A 27,599-nucleotide genomic window follows, 5' to 3' on the forward strand; every position below is an offset into this window, starting at 1 on the left:
GAAGCAAAAATATGTATGCTACTGAGTTCTTCAACTATTATTCATTGGAAAGTAGTAGTACGCAGTTTTATTTTGAGGTTTAGTTTGCTTCTAGCATGGAATTTGGATGTTTTAGCAAGGTGATATAAATTCACTTGCTTAACAAATGTAAGAAAGTGAGCATGCTACTTTTGTCTAGTTATTGAATGACATGAATGTGTTTTACCTACCTCCTCCCCCCTCCACCCTATTTGGCACATGCACCCTGTTTGAGAGTTTTGCTTTAAATAAAAGGGTTAAACATCAACATAATCTTTAGAGTTAATTTACACACTACAGTCTATCTACTTGATATGAGGAAAACAGCATGCGAAGGATAGAGGCCAAGAACAAAAAACAATATTATTAACATACATATTTGTTCTGAAAACTGAGGCCTGAAGAAGATTATTTTATGTTAGACCACCTACTGGCTATATAACATCTAAACTTTCCGATACCTAAATCACATAAATTAATTTCTTAATACAGAATACTACATTTTTGTGTGCATTTTTTTAAAAACCAAAATACAAAAAAATGCAGATAATAGTAAGAAGGACCATTGAGTTTTTCATTGTTTCCATCCTCAAAGAGTTAAAATAGTCTAGAATTTGCCTATGTGTGATAGCAGAATTTATTTAGAGAAAAGCAAGTAAGGTTTAAAAAAAAAAAAAAGGATTTTGAAGTGCTTCCAAATGTAAAAATAAATCTCAATTTTGGCACAAGGGAAAATGGCAGGCTAGGGAAGAAGGATAGGAAAACAGAGATATAAACACATTGGGAAACAATGTATTCAGACAAAAAATGGAGGTAGTCTAAGTCACATGTTCTGGATTCAGGTGTTTAGAGTGGATGGTAACAGCAGAAGGAGTTTCTAGGAGGGGAAGAGTAACAGTAATAAAAAAGGGAGTACTACCATTACTGCCAAAAACAACAGCACAGTCATGGAGGAGAGGTTTGGAGAGGTTTCCTTTGCCTTGAGCACTGTGTCTTCCAACCTTTTGCATTTCCCTAGAGAAGGCCACTGATTTCTCTCAGTCTTCAAGACATGAAAAGTACAAAATAATATGGATAATGTAACTAATTTTCGGTGGTTCCAATTTGATACAGAGAGGACCTTCAATCTGTTCCTAAGATGCTTTGGGAAGAACACACACCTCCAATTTTTTGCCTAGGACTAGAAAGACGTACAGACAACCTTTTCACTAATACTTAAGACAAGGGAGCACAGATATTCCAGCTGATTTGTAAGCACCTCGAAACAAACAACATTAATTCAACAAAGACCAAAATAAACTGAAGAGTGTGGAAGTGAAGTTCAATGAAAGGTGAGCTATAGAAAGACCACTGGTTAAAAGTAGAGGGTAAGGAGCACAGCTGCTTGCTGAAGAATCAAAGGGGGCTTGCAGATCTTCTGGGTTTTATTTTTCATGTTAATTAAAATACTTTGGCTGTGTAAAAATCTCCTACTAGCTTCTAAAACATGTATATGTTCCAAGCATTTTGCAAGACGAAAACCTGATATGATGAAAATAAACACCTTTCTATTTACCAGAAGGAATTCGTCTATTCAGCGTTGCTTAATTTCATAAATACCTAATCATAATTAAAGTCACTGGATGGATTTTTAAAAGTAGTTAAGATGATTGGCAGCTTCCCTTGCTGTTGACAACCCCTAATGATACATTGCAGGATAGAAAGCTACATTAAGAAATCCAAAAATATCTCTTCTGAACTCACAACCTGAGATAATTCCAAGATTTTCTTTCCATGTTTTGTTGGTACTTAGCACTTCAGAAAGGCTGATGGTTGTCAAAGACCCTCTAAAGATGTTTTTCAGATCACAGAATCACAGAATCACAAGGTTGGAAACGACCTGCAAGATCATCCAGTCCAACCACCCTCCCATTCCTATCAGTGCCACAAGCTACTAAACCATCTCTCGTAGCTCCTCATCCAGGCGCCTCTTGAACACTACCAGGGATCATTTATTCTAAGTTTTCTTGAAAATATTTTTTTCTTTTTCTCTTTTTAGAAAATAATAATAATAATCCACTAACCTCTATAGCTCCAACAAACATAATCTGCCTCCTGAATTACTTCACAAATTCATTGATTTATACCTGTCATTAATGATGAAACAGAATTACTACCCATAGCATTTAAACTCAAGTTTTAGATTACATTAAACTATAGGTACACGGAAAACAGACTTCACTTGTCTGTGCTGCAGGCAGAACATCTACCAGGTTGGTGAAGAGGCCAAAAAGTGCACAGAAAAATGGGGTCATCCTGACATAACAGTTATGTATAGATAAATTTGTTTCAAAATAAAATTTACATAGCTATCACTCAAAATTCTGAAGACTGAAGTTATTATTTACAACTCGGACAGTCATGCTACATGTTTGTAGCAAGCCCAAAGAAGGACACAGCATCCAGCATCTAAATCTCACAATTGTTTTGGCTTCTCCTACCAGTGCTTCTGCTTTGATCCTACAAAATTGACCACATGTATTTAATCTTTATTTTTTATTAAAGTTAAATAGAGGCTTTTCATTGCATTTAATTATGCATATTTTGTATGATAATCACAGTAACCATAATTAATCCTTAATAATAAAAAAGAGGGTGTAAGATTTTGTCTAGATTTCTGAGTCTGATTTTCCTTTTGCTCTGTAACATCGCTGTACAGTTTTCCTTCCTTACAAAGGAAAGGAAAAAATAAATAATTTGCAAAGTTGACTATCAATGTTTGTTATTTCTCCTGGAAGGCTCTCATTAATTCTAATGAGGACTTTGCTTTAAGTTATACATAATTTAGTATTTTTTACTCTGCACAAATATAGCATAGCAACAGAACAAAACAGTTACTGGATAAAAGTTTTAAGCCTTTTTTTTTTTTTTTTTTCTGGGTTTTTAAAGAAGTGTCTGATTTCTGTGAAGGTTGAGTAGCTGAACAGATACCCACACAGGATCTCAGATGTGAAGAATGAAGTCTTCTGCAAAATACCCAAATTAACCACTGCCATCCTCGGTAATGTGCCAAAAAAACCAGATCACATGTACAAAAAACCAGTATACTTGATGCCGCTGTTAATTCATGCTGAGCAGTAGTAAAAAAAAAAAGCTGATCACTAATAAAATAGACATAAATATTCCTATTCTTATCACAACTTTTTAAACTATGCTTAGAGAAGACCTGCCCCTTGTTCTTAAAATAAACAAAGTATTTTGCTTTTTCTGTAACCTCTGACAGTACAAAGTAGAATGATTCATTAAATGACTACTTTATGGTTATTTATGAGATGCTAACTAGGTGTATGATGTGCTAATTATTAAGAAAGCACACATTTGGAACATCTCCAGGTGTCTTTCCGAATCTTTTTCCCCAGGTGCAGTTGTTTTTCAATTTCTTTCTGTTTGAATGAACATTACAGAATACACAATTTCTTTACTTTTATTGTTTCAACTGAAAAAAAATGCAGAGCACCTGATCACCAGCCACTCTATATGGGCTCTTTTACACCAAATATGCAAGTACTTTTTTAACAACAAAAAAAAATGTACTGTATTTTTGAAATTAAAGCATACAAAATATAAGACTAAGAAGCTGCTAATATCTGAAACCACTGCAGTGGCAGTGAAGAAAATACTTGAAAGTCTCCCATGTGCAAAAGTTTAAAAAATCTCCCAAAATTCATCTCTGTCTAGCCTCGGAAAACATTTCATTCCTAATGCAAAGCAGAGAGTTGGGTTGAGCTCCAATCATATGCTGTGTAAGCACTTTGAAAATAATTACTAGGCCAGTGCCTAACTTAATTCTATGCCTCATTTCCTAGGCTGCCCAAACTGGTATGCTACAAAACAACTAAAGAGCAGAACTGGGGTTTGTGGTGCTGTGCTCAGCTCTGGATGCACAGAGAGTATCAGGGGCATAGCATGCACTAAAGCAAGAAAGAGGAGCCCAAAGGAGTAAATCTTAGTCTGAAGTTAAATGACTTGGCAGGTCTTACTACACTAGAACACACAATTTGAGGAGATCAATACACATACCATTTCATGGACTATTTGACAATCTGACAATATGACTGTATCAAGGTGAAATGAAAATATATTTTAAAAGGATTCATTTACATGGACATCACTGCCACTGATTACACTGATGGGGACATGCGTGGAAAGATGTTTAAGTAGCAGCAGAATTCAGAATTAATCAATTTTGACACACGTTCAAGCAAAAAATACATGGATTTATAAAACAAAACTGGGAAAATAAAGAGAAAGAATCATCAGGCACTGATGTTATCTATGTAGCCCAATATAAAACCTTCACTATCTCAGCCCCAGTGCTTTCCATTGGATTTTATTAAGAGGATTTTCACATTACATTGGATGTTTACACACAGCATGACCATATTTATCTGCTTCAAACAAGCACCAACAAAAACCGCGATTTGAGTTATGGCAAACTGAAGAATGGAAAAGAAAGATAATTTTCTGACAACTAATTGGAAATTAAAACAACAGTAACAACAGGTAGCTTGTGCACCAACACACACACAGATAAGGCATAAAATACTCTGTGTGTTCCCAATAATAACTTACGGATGAATAGCAATAACTACTGATTTAGTTGGAAACATTGGTGGTAGGGGATGGTGGGAGTGGGTGATCTTGGAGGCCTTTTTCTATCTTGTATTTCCTAATATAAGAAATATTTCTACGTATTTTTACGTAGCCTCAGCTTAGAGTTTTAATCAGATGGACATTATTTTCCCTTTCCTTTCCTGCCTATAGTAAGCTCTTCAACCAACTTTGCTGAGCCTATCTCCACCAAAATTTCACAAACCATTTAAGATCACTACAGCTACCCAGACTGCTCACATCTTATCTGTCATTTAACATTTCACTTCCGATATAGAAATCCAGACTCCTTCTTACAGAATCATTTTAGTCAGAATTAGACACCTGAATCATTTCAGTTCTTTTTCAAATGAAGCAGAGACAAAGTAAGTCTAGATTTGTATCCAAGCAATGGCTCCAGTGTTTGCATGGTTCATTCAAAGCCCAGTTCAAGTTTCCCAAAGCTTCAAACTGGCAGTCACATTACAAGATTCACTTGGATCCATGGTTAGTCCTAAACAGGCTTGAAAAGAATTCTTTTAAATCTTGCAAAGGCAGCTTAAGTAACTAAGATGAAGACATTTTGCTAGTAAGAACAATAACAAAAATCCAAACAAAATACCACAGTTTTCATAAAGTCTTTGTATATTGGAATAAGTATATTGATATAAGTCTAAAATCTAAAATCTAATAAGGAAAAATCTAATAAGGAAATTGATTTTATTTTACTTAACATAAATATAACAATATTTCTAAATGTTTGCTTTGTTACTTCAGAATTTCTTTCTTAAAGTTAACAAGATTTGCAACAATCTATACAAGAGTGAAGAAATGTTCAAATTTTACAAAACAAACTTGGAATTGAGATGATTGAGCAAAACTAGCCCTAACATACTTCTGAATTCTTTGCTTCTAAAATAATTAGAAAGAGGCCAGACTGGGTAAGAACAACCAGAATCTAGATACGGGACCATTTCAGTGCAGTATAACAGAAAAGGCTTTAAGGAAACGTTAAGTCTTATTACAATGTCTCATTCTACTGGGAATTTTCATTAATATGAAAAATAAAAAGGCACATTACTATGACAGTGATATGGTGGGAGCAATTTTACTGAAGTAGAAAGCTAAGAATGATAATATGCAATAATTATTTTATTGATGCATAGGAAATGAATTATTCATACTTACAAAGTATCTGTGGATAATTCTAATTACCTGCTTTTAAAGTATACGAGAGCCGCAGAAAATACATTAACAACTTTGATTGAACACCTGCTATCCCATGGACGATAACAAGCACCAGGTTCCAAATTTTTCTGACTCTGAAGTCAATGGCATCAGGATTTCCAAGTGTGTACTACTAAAAGATAATGGAGAATTTTGTTCTCACTCTGTAGTGATGAGATGACAATTTTTGACATAACCAGAAAAACAGTAATGGCTTAATTTCATGCCTTGTTTCCTATTTTTAGTTCTATATGTTTTGTATTTTATTTTATATATTTTTTTTAATGTGAAGTGTGCAACAATGAATACTGTGCTTCATGATAAACTTACTGTTTAAACTCTCAAATATTCGTATGTCTTAATGCAGATTTTTAGTGATATATAATTTTGTGTCTCTAGACATGAAATCATCTCAGTAATTGTTTGGTGTATCTGGTCCTTTATAGTGCAGTTTTTGATATTTGAATAAGCTAATTTAAAACTTTTAAATTCCTGTAGATCAAATTCTGTCATTTCATAATAATTTCATAATTAATTCTGTCATTTCAAATTTTACCTTTGGACTAACAAAAGTTCAGTACTTCTGCTATTACTTGCTCAACAAGAACGTAAGCAAAACATGGAAGGGAGTAACTTCAGTAAGATAAAAACAGTTGACTTCCTCACATCAGCTGACATTCCAAGAGTGGCTTGCAACATTAATCCTACTAAGTTCATAGAATCATCACAGAATCATAGAATGGCCAGGGTTGAAAAGGACATCAAAAGTTCATCTAGTTTCAACTCCCCCTGCCATGGGCAGGGTCACCAACCACTATAATTACCTCTAAATTACCTATTTTGTTTCCAAAACAGACAGAAAGCTCAGAGACTATTGACTACTCTCTACGGAACAATGAAATCTAAGCAATCAGATGCATGACAAGAAATTTCAACTGCCCTTTCTATCCTATTTCATCAGACAAACTGTGGTTTGTGCAACAGTCTAGGAATGATCTATTAATTAATAGTTAATCTGGACCCAGACTGCAGTAGACTCAGCATTTACCTGTTGTTTTAGAGTTTTTAAAGTTGATTTTAGAAGCATGAAGCACACTCCCATATGATTCTGTGATTTTTAAAGATTCCTTTGTTATACATTCTGCTGAACTATAGCAAATACTGCAGAAGAAAACATACAGTCTTCCTAAGCATCCTATTAGGAAATCATTTGTTTCCTGGATATTTTGTACCTTCCATTGTGGGGCTCCACATTGTAGACAATACTTACATCTAAATGCACTAGGCTTGTGCTAAGTCAGGCTATGCAATAGTTATTGTTCATACAGTGTGTTCAGTCTCTGCTAAACCAAATCAATTTAGTTTTACAAGCAGTCATTCCATTGTTAGCTTTATATTGTCTGACTAAATGTTGACTTTGCTTGTAAAACTCCTTATAAATGTGCTTGCTAGGGCACATATAATAGCTCAAAATAAAGGAAATGTCAAGAGAAACTAAAGTGTTGGAACTGAAGGTCAGCTAATCTTTTCCTGTGTATATTTGTTAGGCTTGATAATTATTTACCTTCTCTCATTTACTTATATGTTTAATCGAGCAGATGTATCAGAATTATGAAAGAAGAGTAAATACATCACAATCAAATTAATACAGACTTCACAATATCAGAAGGTTTGTTGTAGGAATTACTGAAACCAATCTGGTGTCTGCAACTGCCAGTGACATTCCAGAAACAAATCAGTAGGCCTCTGCTACTTAGCTATGACAACACAAATACATAGCAGTAGACAAAGAGACAGAGAGATGTTTCCATACTCTCATACTTAGGTCAGTGCATTCTATGCAGTCTGTAAGTGCTATTAGTACAGAGATAGCTGAACGACTGCAGAGCTGATTTGTTCATTCTGCACATTTGTGTTTAGGGGTTAAAAGACAAAGGAGCAATATATTTACTACTGATAACCAGGATTTATAACAAACGTGTAAAAGAAAGTTGTTTCTTTTAATTGAGTAAAAGATGATGAAAAAGCATATCTTCCCACATCAGAGCCTTAAGTTACTAATGGTTAAGTGAGCTGATAAATATAACTTTGTACATTTTACAATATTCACTGTCTCGCATGACTGAAATCCCTACCAAACATTCACAGAGCGTAGTATGTTAAGAGAGAGGGAAATTAATTGCTTTGCTGAAAAAAAAAATTAGACTTCTCTTTTGATCATTGTCTAAAACATATGCAGAACCAAGTGGGGCAGATATAGAAAACTATGCCTGTACCAGTAAAAGGGTTATGATTCTTGATTTATTTCATGGAAGTGAAAGGAAATTAAATTCTAGAAAGTATAGAGCTTAGATATGACAATTAGTCTATGGCAGTGAGTTGCACCAAGGTGTAACTCTCTGAAAATTAGATTAAAATAGCACATAGCGTCAGAGAATAAATTTCTTACCCTACTCCAGTACTTCTTTTTCATTGGCTCTTAGCTGCAAACTGTTTCTAAATACACTGTTATCTTCCATAAAATTCAGTCCAGTTCATCTAAAAATATAAACATTTATTCACTGATACGCCTCAGAATCAAACAAGCTTAAAAATGTAAAAATGTATGAACATTACAGAGGAAGGAGCACATCTTGAAATGACTGATCAAAGCAACAGGAAAAAGAGTACAGCCTACCCTTGAAGTCGTATTCAAATACTTTCTTTTGCTTTCCTTTAAAAATGGTGCCATGCAAGATGTAAGGTGCAGTGAATAGTTCTTGCTTCATCTAAGTCATCCACATTTTGACTGATTCAGATCTATTTATTTGTTATTAAAAATGGTGATTTAATTTTAAACCTTTTACAGTTGAAGTGAGAGCAGAAGTGTTTGTCAATAGTAGCAAAGGTAGAGCTTTCCAGGGAAATAACAAGCTAGATCACTTTCTGCCTGTGAATTAAAAATAATGTCAGAGCTGAGCTGTAACCGGTGAGAAAATATAAAGCAATTTCATATGTCAAAGTTCAAATGGCAAAGATATCCTTAGTAAGGAAAATAAACTGCTTTCATTTTTCTGAAGAGATAGCTGATCTATATGAGTGGGCCTGGGCCTGCTAGTTACATAAACAATGAATATTTACTGTTTTAAGACATGCTGAGTATTGGCAGATCGATCATCTAAGGTTTAATTTGTTTTTATTTTTCAGTATTATACCAACACAACCTCTAACTGCAATGAAATTGTTCAACTCTTCCTGGAACATTCTAAAAATGACAAGAATTTTCTCTTGGGGAAAAAAATATCCCTTGAAATTGTAAAACAGCTCCTTCTCAGATTAAACTCTGGAAAGAAACACAAATGAAGCAGTAAAATGCAACATGTACTGTTCAACAAAGCTGAATTAACAGAGCAATATTATTAATTTGTTCCTCCTTAAGATACTTTAGGTTTTAAATAGAGTTCAGACGGTAAAAGGTAACAATGCCAATTAACAGATAAAAAGAACAATGCCAACAAGCTGATACTCTTCCCACCACTGAAGTTGATATGAAACTTCCCACCATGTCGACTACACAAACGAAAGGAAAAACAAAATAAAATAAAGGCCAGAGTGAGCTATTTATTGACATTATTGTCAGTTTCCAAGAGTCTGGGGTTTGATATCAGCTTTGTTATTTCATGCCCCAAAAATTGCTTCATTATTAGCCAGCAGATTTATCTTTCAGCTTGCGTTTGACAGAGTTTTCCATATTCTTGGGGGAGATATTTATCTCTCCTATAATAATGCATAATAATTACTATTTTAATTAAAAAACCAACACATTCTTACCATTAAGAAAAACCTGATTATCAGAAGATAAATGTATGTTTCTAATACATTATATATTATTGACCAAATTCACTCTTACCCTTTGTATAAGCCTGAAGATAATATACAACCTTATCCCTTTTAATGTACCATATTCAATTAATATATGTTAGTAAAAAAATTTCTCTGCATGAAATATGTATAAATTTCTTCACACAGCTCACAGGTCTGTGGCATTCTTGCATATGTATCACAATTTTTTAAATGACATAAGTGTTTAACTTATGTCAAAGCCACTAAGTCATCTTTGTACAAATTATATGCATACAAACATATTTACACATGGTAGATGACCTTCAGGAGGTATTAAAAAAGAGTCACAGCAAAATGCAGATTAAGTCTTTTTAAGAAAAAACACCAGTCATTTTAAGATGAAGTTATTTTTTTCTGAAGCTTCATGTTTTTGTTAAAGGTAACAGCAAGGAAGCATCTAATACAGTCTGAACAACCACTGAGAATGAGCAAAGTCTATAGAGACCTTTTCAGTTAGTTAATCAAAATGGAATTTGAACTATGGTCAGGAACAGCTCTATTCGGGGACAAGAGTTTCATATATGTCCTAGAAACAACAGCAGTGCAAAAAACCAGAAAACCCTAAGCATCACAAAGGAAACAAAGGGCAGAATCCTGAAATCAGCGTTCTGTTTCAGTGACAAAACATGACAAATGATTTAGCACCCAACAAATATCCAGAACCACAGCAATTATTTTTATTATTAGACTCCTTAATAATTATTTTACTCAACTGCTGGTATTAAAATCTCCTCCTAGAAAGAAACGTTGTCTCATCCCCTATCACTGACTGCCATTGTGAGCCAACAGTTTCCAGGGAGTGCTCTGGATCCATTGTCTGCCATCAGATTGACACACGTTAAGCAGAGTAATGCTCCTTTCAGAGTGCCTCACCTCTAGGTAAAAAAAACTAGCTAGTGAATCACACTACCTTGACTGGAAAACCCTGTACACAAAGGAAATTACTACATCGTAGGTGAGTTATACATTTACAAAAGGTTTCTCAATTCACAGACTCATATATAATTAAAGAAAAAATATTCTATGCGTTTTCACTGTTACTTTGAAGGTAAGGTATACAAATATGGAAATTAAAATTTTACTCAAGAAAAATACCATTTTTAATAAGCCCCATCTTTTTTTTTTAATGTATGTTTTAAATACATACATCTATGTAATACAGACATGTAAATATATATCAAAAATCAGAAAGTGGAATAGCGTTTTTCAAAAGCAGAATTTTTAATTCGCTCTGAAGAATGCACAGCTCTTTCATTTTAGAGAATTAACTAAATTTTACAGAAGCAGATTTAGAACCCATTATGGAATTGCCTTCCTGGACAAGGTTTTATGTTTGTTTGTTTTTCTCCATATTTGCATGTTTTGTTAAAAGCATTACCTATTATTGCTTTCAGAAAACTTTCCAAATAGGTAATATTATTGAACACATAGAAGGTAAAAACATGAATTAGTTTAAATGAATTGAAAACTATTTACACACAATGAAAAGACACTCTAAATCCCACTTTGAAGATCCCTGTCAGGAAATTTTTGAACAACTGCACGATGGCTGCACCTAATGGTTTTCAAAATATGAGTTTCTATGAAACTACAAATAAACAATTTAATTCCATATACCTTTATACTTTTCCTGTACAATACATGCCTTAAGTTGAGCTGCCAGTTTCAGTTATTAATATATTGTTTTATATTACATCGTTCCAAAGACTACCAGCTTTCAGAAAGGGACTAGGAGAAAACAGATGTTTTAATCCAAGAAACAGCAAGAATTTATCTCAGTAACCGTTGGAACTGTTCCACATTTTCATCAACCTCTGTCATGGCAGTGCAACGCTTCTTCCCTCCCTGTCTCTTCCCTGTGACTCCCAATCCGCACACACACACCAACAGCACGGATAATTCTCACACAATAGGCATCTAACAATTCACACACTGTTAAGCCCATCCAGTGTGTAGAAAGCACTCCAGCAACACGTGAGGATAACTAGGACAGCTCACCAGCCAAAAGAAGATTAAAGACACCCTGGTAGATTGCACCGGTGAAAAAATAAATAAATGAGGACAAGTAGGAAGGAAATCCCATTTTTGCCCAAGCTGTTTCTGGCATTGTCACCCAAATTACTGGGGTCAAGGTTATATGCAATTTTCAAAAGTCTCTACAGTTCAGTTTCTCTGACTTTTTCAGCCAGACTTCAGGCCAATATGAATATTTCCAATCAGCTGTGCACTCACAGCCTTACTATTGCTGTTACAAAGCTCCTCAATTTTTGGTGTGGGTTCCTATGAATAAGGTAATAAGCTATCTTCTTCTTTCAGAACCTCAATTTTCAGAGGTGTATGTGATGCATTTTTAAAAAATATACATTTGTATTCAAGAATAACCAAGCTATTTATTTGTGCTCCTATTTGCTATATAAATCCTTAGTCACGCTGAAAGAAAAATATATAGCCCTTGCAAGCAATGCCATCAGAAAATGTCTTATCATAATCATGATAGATTATTTTGTTTAAAAGATGATACTGAGAATTATTATTAGGCTAGTGGATCAGCGTCTAGCAATAACTCATTTCTTTCAGTACCAATTATAACTGAAATTGAAGAAGCATGGAACTCTTTTTTTAATTATAATTTTTTGTTTATTGCTCATGAATATATATTTATCAAGCTTATATTTTGTATGCAGATAGTTTGAATGTTAATCTATTATTTGTGATACTATTGCAGTACCAATATTCCCATTAAGGAAGTAAAGAAACAGTCATTTGCATTTAGTACCTTTCAATGTATTTTCTGAGATAATCGCATTTTGTTATTGAAAATCATTAATATCCATCTTAAATCAGTAGACAGATTATCAATTTTCTCATTGGATTTCATTCAATTCTAATAATTCTCAACTAAATCTCAGTTAAGCCTGATTTTTTCCCCATTAATTTAATTACTTCTGATCCCTATCAATATACTTTGTTACTTTCAATTACTTTCAATAAACGTTCAATAAAATCATTTTATCTCTAACTCATTTCCATAAGTTTGTTTCTTTTGAATTCATTCAATGGCTTTAAAACCAGTGGCACCCAACACTACAGGTGCAATGTCTGACAGATTTTTCACTTGAAGCATTATAGAGTTCAGCTCAGAGAAAGTCGTACAAAGTACATATTTTGGCAGAAACTAACAAAATAAAAGGTTTGTACTAATTTTCTAAGTTTCCAGTTGCCTACAGAATTTGATATTGAGAACCAATTAAGCAGTGAAACCTCTCAGCTTTTTGACCCATCAGTGTCAATTTCTCACACTGGCCCTACGACGTACTGTTCTAAAGCATCCTCTTTTGATATGAAAGTCTCTGCAAGGACATCTTGTAAGATTCTGCTTTCAGAGATTCACGTCAGGAATGAACCAGGACCGGGGGTTGACAAACAGACAACTATTTTTGGATTAAATAAACATTATTCTGCTCCATCTCTGCTTCTATGACGAAAAGAAGCACTTCACATACACCACTGTGGTGGCAGCCACCTGTCAACAACTGTCACAGCCTGGTAGACGTACGAGCCCAGCTATCAGGCTGCAGCATGCAGAACAGAGAAATGGAGAGCTAGATTTAGGTCAGAATGAGAAGTACAGAGAGAAACATGCTACCAGGGAAGTGCTGCTGTTCTAATATAACAAAATTAACAGCAAATGACTTCCTGATCACTTTTAATTTGGAGCAAAGCACTGTGGTTTTCCAAGCCCAGTTCCAGTGTTATTCCCATCAGATAGATCTCTCTAAAGCATGAGAGAGAATTTAAAAATGCTTGATGATGATAGAGGCCAAAGCCTTTTAAAGACAGAAGCTGACAACTGTATGGTCTGCTTTCTCTTAACTCCAGAACCTGTGCAAATCCCTCCAACCAAGACCATTGCCTTCCATGCCTCAGCAAGGGTCTGCTACTCAGCTAGGTGCCCACCTCACCAAGGCAAAGCACAAAAGCACATTCAACAGGGGAAGGGGGGCATTTCCGTCCCTCTACATCAGCCACATTTCAACTTGAGTCAGAACATCAATATTCCCATCTCCCTTACCCACTTTCACCAAGCAATGAATCTTACTACTAAATCTGGCTGAATGCCACAAAAGCCCTGTCAGAAAAGATACATTTCCTATTAAATATAACAGTCGAGATGAAGGAAATTTATCTCCTTCAAATCACTGTGGAACACACATACACACACCTCCAGAAAACATCGGAAGTCAAGGTCCATAAATATATTTTTCTTTAAGGAAATACACGTAGTGTACCCATTTTCCTGCACCAACCTCCCTCTCCCACCCTTCCCACCCCCGGTGTACTTCTGTTAGGTACTTCATTGTACTTTCTGGAGAGAAAAAAAAAATGCATCTCACACTTTTTACAGAAATATAACAAATACTGATATAAGCTTAGCTTTTTACTACAGAACAGTAACAGAAAAATAAATACACTAAACTTCTAGAAAGAGGTCTTCATTCTAAAAGAAAATGTGAATGTTTTAAGGCCATTTCTGTATTAATCCTAGCGTTTCCCCTCATTAAAGAGAGCACAGTAAGCACTCTCAGTGCTTAGAGTTGCTGATAATTAGGCCATGAGGGATTGTTTCCATAGTGGGTTGGATCAGAACCGGAGTGCCTTAAGGCCAAACTCCATCTTGCTGAACGTAGGCAGCTGGAACAAAGCGTGGCTGGTTTGTTTTCTTAAAACAATTTTTAAGGTTTTCTTTGTTTAACATGAGATCTGGTTAGTTGTTTTTTTCAAGCCTCTTTGCAACTTAATACAGAATAACTCGACAAAACATTCAGAATCTGAAGGGGGAAAAAAAAAAAAAGAAAAATGGAAGTGTAAGCACCAAAGGACTTTATTTTCTTTCCTCTTCAAATTTTTCTCAGTTAAGTATTGATAAAAAAGGGAAATGAAAACAAAAGCACCAAACAACATCCCACAACTGGACAGAAAATATTCCTGAGAATTTTAAAATATTTTTTATAGTGTTCAGCTTATTTCTTCACTACACGTTTCAACAGAACCTCCTCTATTTACGAGAATTTTTATTACTTAGCTAAATGTTAATAAAATGTATTCAGATTTCTGAGAACTAGCCTGAAGGTTTAACTTATTTATTAGGCCATCCCCTTCTGTTAAGGTAGACCCAAGTCAAACTTCTTCAGTCACACAGGAGTAATAAATTGTAATTTCACAAACATTTCTGTATTTTAAGCTTCTGAAAGGTAAAGAAGTAATCTACTAACCAGAAATATCCCACATGGTAATCACTAATCTGCAGAAGCAGTTTCTTGAATGCCAAATTATGGTTACAAAAAATAAAACATGAAAAAAAAAATAACAAGAGATAACAACAGGATAAACTCATCACAATTTAAGATATAAAAGAGATATCAAAAAAGTACAAAGGATCCATTCTGTATGTATGAAATAGCCATTATGGTTATCTCTAATAAGAGTGAAGCATAATTGTCTTGAGGCAAAAATTTTTCAACTGCTTATCATGGTAACATATATATATATATATATATATATATATAGAAACTCCATTGCTTCACAGGAACCTTATTAGAAAATATTTGAATGGCTGCAGAGGTTAAAATGCAGTTTTACTGCAATTATACTGCCTGTAGCAGGCACACAGAGGACAGCTCAGTGTTTTCATCAGCTGTAAGACACTGAGCTTAACTGAGGACTTCAAAATTCAGTCTTTATTCTTAGTCTCCCTCTCCTTCATTGTCCAAACCTCATAATGATACGACAGCAATTAGTTCCTCACTGTTCTCATTGCAACATGCTTCAGATTTTGTCAGCAGTTCTACTTAATGTTATATTATTGCTTCATGCTTTACTTTGAGATTTTTAAGCAGTTTGAAAATGTCTTACCAATAGAAGTATCTTTGTATAAATATGTCTATTTCTGAATGTTTGTGATTAATAAGATAATATTCTATGCAACTAAAGAAAAATGCTGTTGTAATTAAAACGATGATTATTTAGGACTTACGTGTGTTATACCTAAACTGAATTTCCTAGTATCTCTGTATCTGCATATTAGAAAATAATTATATAATTTTTTGTTCACATGAATTCTGTGACCATAACATTTATCTGTTTTAGAACCTTAGTGAAAGGAACTTCATAATCGGTTTTTAAACTGCTTTCATTTTTCGAGATACTGTTAGCTCAAAAATAAATACTGAAAAATCACAGCAGAATGTTAGCAGATATGTGAAGGAAGGGGTAAAGTTAAGGAAAACCACTGATGCTAACCATATATCCTTCTACATTCCCAACAACGTAAGTAACTCAGGTCTCATCAGAATACTTGTCAAGGTGTACAAAAAGCTGTAAGTTTACAAGTGCCCAAAATTGTAAGGCAGGGGGTAGAATCACAGGTCTGATACCCCCAGAAGTCATCTTTTTGCCTGATAACAATTCAAATATTTTCCATTACCACAAAAAATGAATTCATATTGATCTACATTCTCTCTAGAGCATCTTTGCAGAAGCGATATATATGTATAAACGAGGCACTGTTCACTTCAGTACCATAACGATTGGTTTCAAGTGAAAAATGAGGACAGCAACTCATTATACAGTTCACATGGGGCAATGTCTTTGTTTCCTTTTATAATTTTTTTTTTTCCTAGAGTAAATGTTCTTATTTGAGTCTTCTCTCCGAAGCTAAACTAAACTACAGTATGAGACAGCCTTGTTACATTCAGACATATGACTATAAAAAGGTAAATACCTGGGAAGCAAAGGGAGGGAGGCATTGAACATGGTATACATCAGTGGAATATGATCTATTATCATTTCATCTTTTTCTATGATCACTGTAACATGTGCTTCAAAACCACTGATGAGAGTAGCTAAATGACCTCAGTGAAGTCATTAAATAGGATTTTGCAATTAAAAGCAAAACAAAACTTGGGTGCAGGGACAAGTACCCTGGCATTTTCTGGCAAGCTCTTCCACGTACATCTTGGAGTACACACCTGGGCTTTCTCACAACGTGCCTTCAGCAAAAGCCACAGCAGATGTACAAGGAGCTTGAACTTAACTAGCTCAGGTACAAGACAGAAGCTTAAGTTTATGGACCTACTAAATCAACTTGCTTTACGCATTTGTGTTACTATCCCTAAACATGACAACTGGCAGAAGCAGTACTCAGAGCTGCTGCTGCCTGAGGTGTGCTACACTTATGACACAACTCCTGGAGGAGGACAGGAGTATCCCATCAATATTTACCCTTCTGGGCTCCTCTTAGGCACTAAAAAAGTTCTACAAGCATTAAAAAGACTCTGTTTTACATACTCCGGCTTATTTACTACTTAAGATCAGCAAAATACAGCTGAAACAAATAAAAGGATATTTATATCTACTTTGTGTAGAAAGATATTTCTCGGATTTATTTCTCAACAAAGAACTTCTTGAATGTCCAGTCCTAAAGTAACTGCATGTCAGAAGGATCCAATAATTTCAAAAGAAGATAAACACAAAGGACATCCAGATGAGCTGCAGTATTGCCAGAGATTTGGTACTCACATGTTTGTGAAAACCCAATAAACACAACATTTAATCCAACCAATTGCAGAAACCCACTGCTAACAGCATGAAAAATCCACATCCAGACAGGCACTACTGTATTTTACATATGCTGTAACTCCTGTAGGCTTTTAAAACAAAGTAGAATAATTTATGAGAAGCATAGGAGGAGTTAAGCAAGGTGAAGGAAAATCTCAGCAAAGATGTTCTGGAAGAAAAGCTACAAAAAATGTATCTGTGTAATCAGTAAAATGTTTCATTTGCCTTGAATGTTTGGGTTTCTTTTCAATCACAAGCACCAAAGTCAAAGTGGAACTCTGATCACCTCGCTGAAGTTTACCAATCAGGATTATATGCCAATGTGTAATGAAGCGGAACTACACGATGTGGCAAAATATGACGTGACAGGTAAATTTTACAGGAGAAACCACTAATTTGGAATGAGTAATTGCTACAATTCAAAAAGCTCCATTACTTATATACTGAATTTTCAAAGCTGGATTTGTGGCATATTTTTAACTGGATTAAGTATCAACTTCAGCTGAGAATTAGCATTTTAAAAAAATATTTCTCATCAACAGAGTTCTATTTATCACCTGGCAGGTAATAATTTCTTATTCCTGCGTTTAGTACCGCTGAATATTTTCTCTCAAATAATATACTCAATCAAAAGAACACAACATTTTATGCTAATGTAATCTTTGTACAGCTTTAGCTAAAATCTCAAGTACTGATAATTACAAGAAAATCCTGTGATGGGATTCCAGAAAACTGGCATTTTATTTCTTTATCTTTAGGGGGGACAAAATTTGATCCTCAGAAAATTCATGAAGAAAATTCAGCAGCACAAACTGCAGGTATTATGTGCATATCTTGTGTTACTAGTATAGGTATTGGAAATCTCTGCAAGTTGACACTCACTGCAAAGCCTCTGAAGACCTTCACCATCTACAAACAACTTCATATCTATGTATACTACTTTGAGAGGCCAAAATTTCAACATTCCATTTTGTCGGTTTGTTAGTTAAGACAACTCCAGGTCCTGCACAGAACAGCACTCTTGCACAGTCTGACAGTAGCAGATTTTAGTATCACCAAAATTACTCTGCAGAAGTTAGCAAAGTGGGCACCACCACCATGCTCCCTTAGCCTGAAGAATTTGAACAACATGGAGGCATTTATTAAAAAAAATAATAATAATAACTCATGTAGCATAAAACATGATAGTAATTTTAAATACAAGATCACAAAATGAAGAATGGCAGGGAAGACTGTAAATATGTATAGCACAGTTCTTCACTATCCCAGCTAAACTTTCTGAACCACTGTTCAGTACGCAGCAAGTACTTTGATGGACAACCTTCACACACAAACTATGAAAGCTACAGACATTTCTCCCAAAATAATGTCAAATCACAGCTGATATCACTAACAATGAGTACCTCATCTCACTAGGAATAGAAAACATTGGAAAAATTATAATTGTCTATTTTTACACAAAGGATGTATCTATGTTCACAAGATGTAACAAAAATTAGGTCTTCCTCTTGACAATACTTTTAGAGCTAAGCGATAGCAATGCTAATTTCACAGTTAAGAAATCTGATGTTTGAAAGGGGAGTCTCCTTAACAAAAGCTCTGTATCATAGATAGGATTGTTTTTGTTTGTAGCACAATGCATTGCACATCTGTTACAAATCAAGCCTGCACATTGAATCAACTGAATTCCAAGTAGACAGAATTCTATTTAAATCTTCAGTTGAAAATCTTCTAACTAGGAAATGAAAACTTTGATTTTTTTAATTCATGTGTCCATTCGTTAAAAAAAAAAAAATCACAATAAATTAATAACAATTAATACTTAAGTCCTTAAATACCACCCAGTCTAGCTACCCTGCCGTGCACAGAATCACAGAATTGTAGCAGTTGGAAGGGATCTCTAGAGATCACAGAGACTTCTTTCACTACAGGTTGCTTGAAGGCAGCCTGTTCCACCAGCTCATTAACCTCATTGTAAAGAAATTCTTGTCTATAGTTGCCAAAATGAACAAACATTTATACCCAAGATAAGGGATAAAACCGAACACTTTAAGTGTCACTGATTTATGAAGATGTTACAGGCAGCATTAGAACAGATATTTCTTTGTTCATCTCTCCAACTGCTAAGTTATTTGCTTTTACTAAACTTATGTTAATAACTTAAAATTGGAGGTGGAAGGAAAGGGAGATTTAGCCTCCTAAAATAGGTTTACTGATCAAATCATGCAGTTGCTAAAATGTTGTTTCTGAAAGGATAACTGCAGCAAAAGAACTGATGTGCATGTTTGTTTTGACCACTGGTAACAGACCTCTGTATTTTCGTATGTGTACCCCCACTCTGTAAGTTTAATTAATATTAGAAAATTTTAGCACACTTGTGTTCAGTGGTCATTAATATACAAAGGTGATACGGCACATGTTCATGGAAGAGCACATTTATATTTCAGTACATGGGACTTAAGCATACTGTATAGCTCAAAGTTTCCACATATCAGCCTACGTGCACAGCAAGTTGCCCATTTCATGTTGCTTGTATTTTTTACTGTTTAGCATGTTTTTCTTACACCTTAAATGGTTTTCTCCTGTGAGGTTTCATAAAGGATTCAGCCACAGTTCAAGCTTCTGCACAACTTAAGTACCCTTAACATCAATACCAACAGACTCTGAATAGTAAATAGAAGGAACTTTCAGTGTGTGCAATTGGCTTGGAACACATTTAAAGCTAGCAAAATACTAAAAATCCTCAGCTCTCTCCCATCAACACGGCTGCATGTTATCAGCTCTATTTTCCAGAAAACCATAAAAATATCTCATTTCTTTGGATGATGTACTAACGTTATCATGTATTAAACAGTTCTGTGAAGTACATAATCATTTCTAATCTCATAGTTTTATCGTAGTCAATACTCAGGTTTGCATCAATATTAATTGCAGAAATATCAGGCAGGATTAAGTGGCACATCAGGAAAAAAATAATAATAATAAAAATTCAGAGAAACCAGAAGGAAAAGTTTTCTTAAGCTCTTTTAGCAGCTTAGAAAGTAAATCATAAAATGTCAAGCTACAAAAATTGACTCTGATAAATATGATTTTTCCTGAATTAGTTCACTAAGCTGTTAGCCTTCCTAAACAGTTTTAAATCAATCCTAAATGCAATGCTTGCCTTAATATTTAAGTCATTCTACCACACATACAAAAGATTCAGTGTACAAGTTATTCTCAAAATGAAAGAGTTGCTCGTCATTTATATAAGGACAATAAGGAATCTGTTTGCCACTAAAAGGAAAAACAAGATAAGATTAAGATAATTTTTAGGTATTTTTTTTACACGTAGCATTTTTCAACAATAATTTATGCCTTAAGTTGCTACTGGATACATCAATTCAAAATGCCATTTTTCTACAATCACCACCATTAGGTAGGCATTTTTGCCAGCGATGAACAAGAGCTCTCGTAAATTTTTGCACCCCCTATCACTACTGCTGAAACGCACCACCCACCACCTCACTGTGCTCAGATCCACTGTTTGGTGTTCATAAATGTTCAGCAAGTGTCGATGAATTTCAGTGAGCACAATTTTTTCCTCATGGAGAAATTCAATGTCACAGCTTCGCTTTATATGCATTCCATGTCAGACACCATTTTGTCAGGCTGCCTCTCTGCTGCCATCTGTCACAAGAAAATGTAATGGAATATTGGTGGGAAGGTTCAAGCTCTACTGCCACATCACCAGCATCTACCTCTGACGTTGGCGGCCACATCCCACAGTTGATTATCAGTGCTGAAAACACACTTGTTTACTCTTATTCTTTAAGAACGTTTGTCATCTTTGTCAATTGTAATTCCAATCTCTCTGTAATAATCTACTAAATCAGTACCATTTTATACTGGAAATATACTGAGATTTGTTACAAAAAAAAAATAATAATACGTGCACATGAAAATTCCCCCAATGCAATGTATGAGTAAGTGACAAAAACAGCAATGTAACCTTAAATTGCAACCAGAGAATGAGATCAATCAGTGATGAAGCAATACAAAATAGGTTCTTTGCTACATACTCCAGAAACTAACAAACACGTTAATAATGAAGGGAAAATACTTTTTCAGATACACCAATATTTAAGGAACATCTTCCTCCTTACCATCTTGATATTTAGAAAAAAAAAAGTAACTTTTTTATATCACACAAAATTAGACAGTTTCTGGTTAACAAGGCAGAAATACATGCCTAAGAAGGACAACCATGATCATGCCTGTAATAATCAGAGCTTGATGACGATTAAGACTACAAGGTGAAGCTGTTGGTAAGAAGGTGAACTGTAACTAAATCTGTGATGGAATAAGGCAAGTAAAGTGAAATACTAATACTTGTTTTCTTTTCCTTTACTTACCACATTTCAGTCACAGGAGTGCCATAAACAGCGACTGTGTTCTGATCCAATTCATGGCCAAGCCAGTGGAAGTATTTTACGTAGGCATTAGGCTAGATAAATGTATGTATCAAACATTTATTCCTATTCGACTTCTAATTTTTAATTATATCCTTGTTTCACGGTTTCCCAAAATACAGGAAGCTATTTCAACTTTTTTTTCTTCAGAAAATTACTTAGGAAGGACATTGCATTTATGTATTCCTGAATTCTCAATGTCTAATGAAAAAAAAAAAAGATAAAATAAAATTTAAAATGTCACTGAAAAGACTCCGAGAAATGATTTATACATATTTTTATTCTGCATAACAATTCATAATGTCCTTCAAATATCATCCTAATCTCTTTACTATTGATCTTTTTTCAGACTATTATATATAAAATAAAATAGCAGCTTCACTTTTGAAGCACAACCAATTAAGGGATCCAAAGTACTGGTAATTGATTGCATTTTGACCTTTGAGTACTAATCTAGGGAATAAAATGGCAGATCATTAACAGCTCAAGAAAAACAATTCTTCTCTACAAGTTCTGTTAATCCTTCATACAATACAAGGATAAAAATGTATACGTAATTTACTTAACAGCATTTGCTCACTTCCTATATGTTTTATATTCCAAAAGCTAAAATCTAACTTCTATGTGTATTCTTATCTCAAGATCACTCTCTACAATGCTTAGCATGACGTAAGTAGCTTTAATCAGTTTAAATTATCTGCCTAATATGCACAGAGCATATTTAAGGACTTGGGCCAAAGCACAGAAACACCATACAGTTTGTATTTGGTCTGGAAGTGATCCTTCAGTTATGTTAAATATCCAAGTGACTATTAACATAGGCTCAATTCAAATGCTTGTATCATCCTCTGTCAAGACCTAATCTATCTTAAGCTGAACTATATAAGCAGTAAAGTTTAAATTTCTTGTTTAGCTGAATACTGACTATCCATACTCTTTACCATTGGTTCCACATTATTTTGGACTGTCACAACTTCAGCAGTCACTTAATGCAAAGGAAACTAAATTTTAATGAAGATGAAATGCAAGATGTTCTTAAAACAGACTAAAATACTTCATAAACTTAATATTTGACTGTGCAGCAGTACCAAAAATATAGTTAATAGAATTAAAATACAGTTATACTTTCTAAGAAATTGAAATAAAAAACCTAGAGTTAATCCAGTATGTAAACCTAAGTTTTTCCTTACTGAGAGAGATGGGCTGTCAAACTGGTAACACGGCTTCACTGACTTGCCTGACATGACTGAAACCAGAGGCTATGTCAACATATATGGAACAGTAATGCATTTTTCAGAATCTGAAAACTTTCATAGAGAGCAAGAAAAAAGGGTTAATTTCAGACATGGCTAGTATGAATACTATGAACACACCATTATACCTAGCATACTGGACCACCCAGTATTTGACATTTACTTTTTGTTGCTTGTAACTCTCCACATGCACAACTAACAAAATCAATAATGCCACGTTGTACCTGGAGGAACTATCATAAGTATATACAAAAAGAAGAAAAATGTTCTGTCACATATTCAAATGTAAACACAGTTGGTTTACAGTGTGAGGATGTACAGTAGCTGTCATTGAACCTGAAATGACAGGGTTTTTATTAAGAATCATATCCACTTCCATCAGCTAATTGTTTAATAGAGCAATGCCAGTTTAATAGAAATTCAGAGTTTATGTGTTAAATGCAGCAATTCACACAATGAGCTGTTAATCAAGTTGCTAGCTCTACCTGTTACAACAAGGCCATAAGTTGAAGGCTGCTTTAATTAACACACCCACACACTCACCTTATCTCACAAGTAAAGATTAACTTGCTCACTTTTAGAAGTCATTCCTTTCAATTCTAAATAGTCCCTAATCTCTTTTGCTTTGAGAATATAACCAAATTTTTTGTTGTCTCACTTACGGATTGTGGACAACCAATGACTGATGGCATGATGTGAACTAAACTGTGCCTAACTGCTAGACAGAGTACAAAAGAAGACAGACAGTAAAACACTTTCCCACTAATACGCGATTCTTTTTCCCCCCACAGAAAAATGAAAGGGGAAAGTTTTTAAAACTATATCTTACACATGCCAGAAGTACTTTTGTTTGCAATCTTGGAAACTGAAGATTTTTAAACTGGTAAGAGAAAACTACTTCAGCTACTTGAACACAACAAAGCTAAAATAATATAAATGCGACTTTTTCACATCAAACCTATTATTCTAAACTAATTTATTTCTGATTTAAAGGTGTTTTAAAAGGTTTAAAATTAAGGAAGAAGCAATCGCTTCTCTTAACAAATAAATATTAAAAATATTTATACATTTAACATATCCATTAGACTACATGATTTTCTGCAAAATGAACCTATTATCAACAATCGCTTCCCCCCATAAGACACAGAAAATCTATGCTCAAGATTGATTAAATATAATAATGCTAAAAAAATGATTTGTGGCTATTTCCTGAGTACCAAACGATACACGCAAAAATAAATAATGCTGTTTATAATTCATTGCCTTCTAGGTGAATATTTTGTTTTTCTAGATGAGAACTTAAGTCAGATTTCTTCCTACCTTCCTGTATACCCAGATAAATCATACTTGTTAGATATTTTTTCCTCCCATACGTAAGGAAGACCACACAAAATATAACATTACACAATCCTACACCTCACCATAGTCAATGAAATTTATAATGAGCTTGAAAGCTGCTCATGAGGTCTTGCTAATTTTTTCTGCTTTAAGCCTGCTCTCAAGAATTATCCCCAGAATTTGCTGGCCCCTCAAATACAAAACTTCACCATACATCCCTTCATATAGTTCTCAGAAACCTTTATTTTCTCTTCTCTCTCAAACTATTCCCCACAAAATACAACATACTACCCTTTACTTCATTGATTTATGGCAGGTCAGCTTCTTCAGAGTTCAGAAGGTCATAACTGATCCATTAGTTTCCCCAGCAATATAAAAGTAGAGTTTTATATCCGGTGCTTTTCTTACACCATTTTTAAAAGCTAGAGGTAGCAGGGAACAAGTTTATAAACAGTATTTTAACCTCCTAGTGTACTTTCTATATTCCTAAAGCTGCTAACAAAATTCTGACATTCTGACACGCTCAGAATTGCAGAAGTCATTTACGACTTGTCCTTTCAGTAAGTTACAAGTATTTTTTCGTATGACAAGTACCGTACCCATGGCTGATATTTTCAGATTGCTGTATGAATGATCTGTGTAACGTTACCTCATGTGCTCAGATTTACTGTGGTCGCTTCACAACACAGAGCTCTTTCAATTCAGTTCCCTGAAGCCTTGGGTTAATTTTCACATCAGCTAGTGCCTTGGCAATGCACCCAAGTACAGCAAACCAAATTACTGGCTGCTCTCTTAGCTTTCTCTGTTTTCATTGAGGAGAACTTCAAGGCTGCAAGATGACAGGATATCTTCTCAGCTGGGAGGAAACAATGTTCTCTCTCTCAGACACTGAGCTCACAAGGGTATAAGAGCAGCAGAAACTAATCTCTGTGGTTGTACATGGAGAACACAGCGAGTCCCTTTTTATTTTATTTTTTATCTTGAAGGTAGCTTAACCGTATGAGAACAGAGTCTTATTAATGTAAATGAAGCTCTAATGGCGTATTGCATGAAATTCTTTTTATTAAGCACTTCTTTGGAAAACAGCCTACAAACTGGATTAATCCAGTGCACTGTTTTCAGTAAGCACCTAACTAAAGTGCCTTTTAAAACAGATTGCTGACTAAACTTTAAAGTACCCAATATAGTACTTCCACTATAAAAAAAAAAAAGTTTCATATGTAGTTAATTTCACACTTATTTGCACTGGAAAATTAAATTTTTACTTATCAACATACCACAGAAATACTGGGAAAAACTCTGCTCTGATGTTCAACACAGAATTTTTTGCCTCAAGCAAACCATAATAATATTAATTGATAATTAAGAAATTGACATTATAATCCCAGTAATACTGTCCAGTACTCCAATGATACTGTCCACACTGCTGGTCTGTTTCAGCAAAAATAACATAAACACTACTATAACCCCTCAGAATGCACCTGAATTCCCTACAGCTTTACAAACAGAATTGAGGAACATTTATCATTTATGTACTTTCGAAAATAGTTCCTTAGGCCTGCCATTCCTAAGCATTCAAAATTCTCTTTGACTATAATGAAAAAGAAAGTAGAACTGAGTGTCTGTGACTGACAGTGACATCTTATACTGATTCACTACTCACTTAAAATGAGAAGAAATAGTGAAAATATTTTGTTGGCAAAAAGGAAGAAAAATGAATTTTCTTTCATTTAAAATAAAATACTCTGGATTTTATCTAGACCAAATTTAAGGAGCTTGCTCAGCAGACTGAAAAGCTGCTTTATTTTAAGATATCTTTTCAAGAGGCATTCTTAAATTTGTTTTTTAAATGTCATTTGTGTTTTGAGTTCTAAATATTACTGACAGATTTTTCTACTTCTTGCTCTCGGGCTCTTTTCATAAAATGTGTTACATCTAATACATTATAAATGAACTGTACCTGACAGAACTTGAGGATTATCCAGTAGATCAATTAAGATTTAAACATAGCTAACAATGATGTAAATTTAATTACTCGTTAACAGCCCATCAATAATTTCTTATACAGTTTTCTATTGTGAACTCTAATTATTGCAGACCCAAATTCCAACTAGATAAACCAAAGAGTAGAGGATTGCTCCAGTCTCCACCTGTCTGGAAATCACTAGATCAGAAATACACAGTCAATTTTCAACACACCAGAGAAAACCGTCTCAAATTTCCAACATGATCTTCACTCCTCTAAGACTCTTGCCCCGTTGCAAGCACCTCTAAATTCTATTATAAATTTTCTCACAGGTAAAGAAATCCTTTCCCGACTTGTAAAAAATGAATGACATGAGATCCAAATGTTTCTCCTGATACACTGTGTGAACAACTCTCTGTAGCTGCAGGTTCCAAAGTGACATATCCAGGCTTTGACTTCCCTACAGTTATCCATTACAGTACTTTGCAACAGGACTCCTCTGAGAAGCCTTAGGTGTGGACACAGCAGCTTTTCCCTGCCCACGCTGAATCCAGAACATTCACAAGGATGCATACCCCCATTACTGAAAATTTAGTAGGCTAAGCACGCTGGACCTGAAAGTTTCAGGAATGCAAGTTGCAGACAGACTTTTATATATTATCTACTTTTAATAACTTGGAAAGAAAGAGTCAAAAGATTTATCAAGAGGTCCACAGCATCGTACAAACAGTTTTCAGTACTCCATGTAAACAGTGAATATAAATATCATGAGTCACTGGCTGAGTCATTCTTCCTTATCTTGAAGTTAAAAGCCTGCTTATCTTGAAGTTAAAAGCCTGCTTTGTATATATCCAAGCCATCTCTTACTGGCTTTCATTGATGCCAAATGACTGAACAGAAAGATAGTCTGGAAAAGCCCTCACAACTGTAAAAGGTGTAGAAGATCTGAACAACCCAGATACAAGAAGGTACGTGTTTGTAGCAAGCCAGTTTTTTCCCTTACTTCCCTCATTTAATAATACTTGTAAACACAACTAATGGATTGATTGTGGAATATTCTCTTACTTCTACTAATTGTCTTCTTACAGACCATGAGTATCTACGGAAAAGGTATGAAAAGTAATCAACTGTAGCTATCTAACATATAGACAATATAATCAACTTGTTGCTCAATCAAAAAATGCTAGTTATGTTATTCAAATAATTATGGTGACTTTG

The 27,599-nt window shown here is 34.5% G+C and overlaps 1 long non-coding RNA gene across 4 annotated transcripts in view; it reads right to left on the reverse strand.

The window, feature by feature from the left end:
* The window catches only part of LOC125699415 (uncharacterized), a 95,275-nt gene that overhangs the window by 12,008 nt on the left and 55,668 nt on the right, over positions 1–27,599 (reverse strand). For 2 of the 4 annotated variants that reach the window (XR_007379553.1, XR_007379554.1), the window contains 2 exons: positions 8,324–8,412; positions 5,863–6,007 (listed from right to left, as the gene is read on the reverse strand). The exons of 1 other annotated variant lie outside the window; for it this stretch is intronic. This is a non-coding gene — a long non-coding RNA (uncharacterized LOC125699415). The remainder of the gene's footprint in view (positions 1–5,862; positions 6,008–8,323; positions 8,413–27,599) is intronic. One more of the 4 variants, XR_007379555.1, reaches the window with a different exon arrangement.

Source organism: Lagopus muta, chromosome 12 (assembly GCF_023343835.1).
Source record: "Lagopus muta isolate bLagMut1 chromosome 12, bLagMut1 primary, whole genome shotgun sequence".
Lineage (NCBI taxonomy): Eukaryota > Metazoa > Chordata > Aves > Galliformes > Phasianidae > Lagopus > Lagopus muta.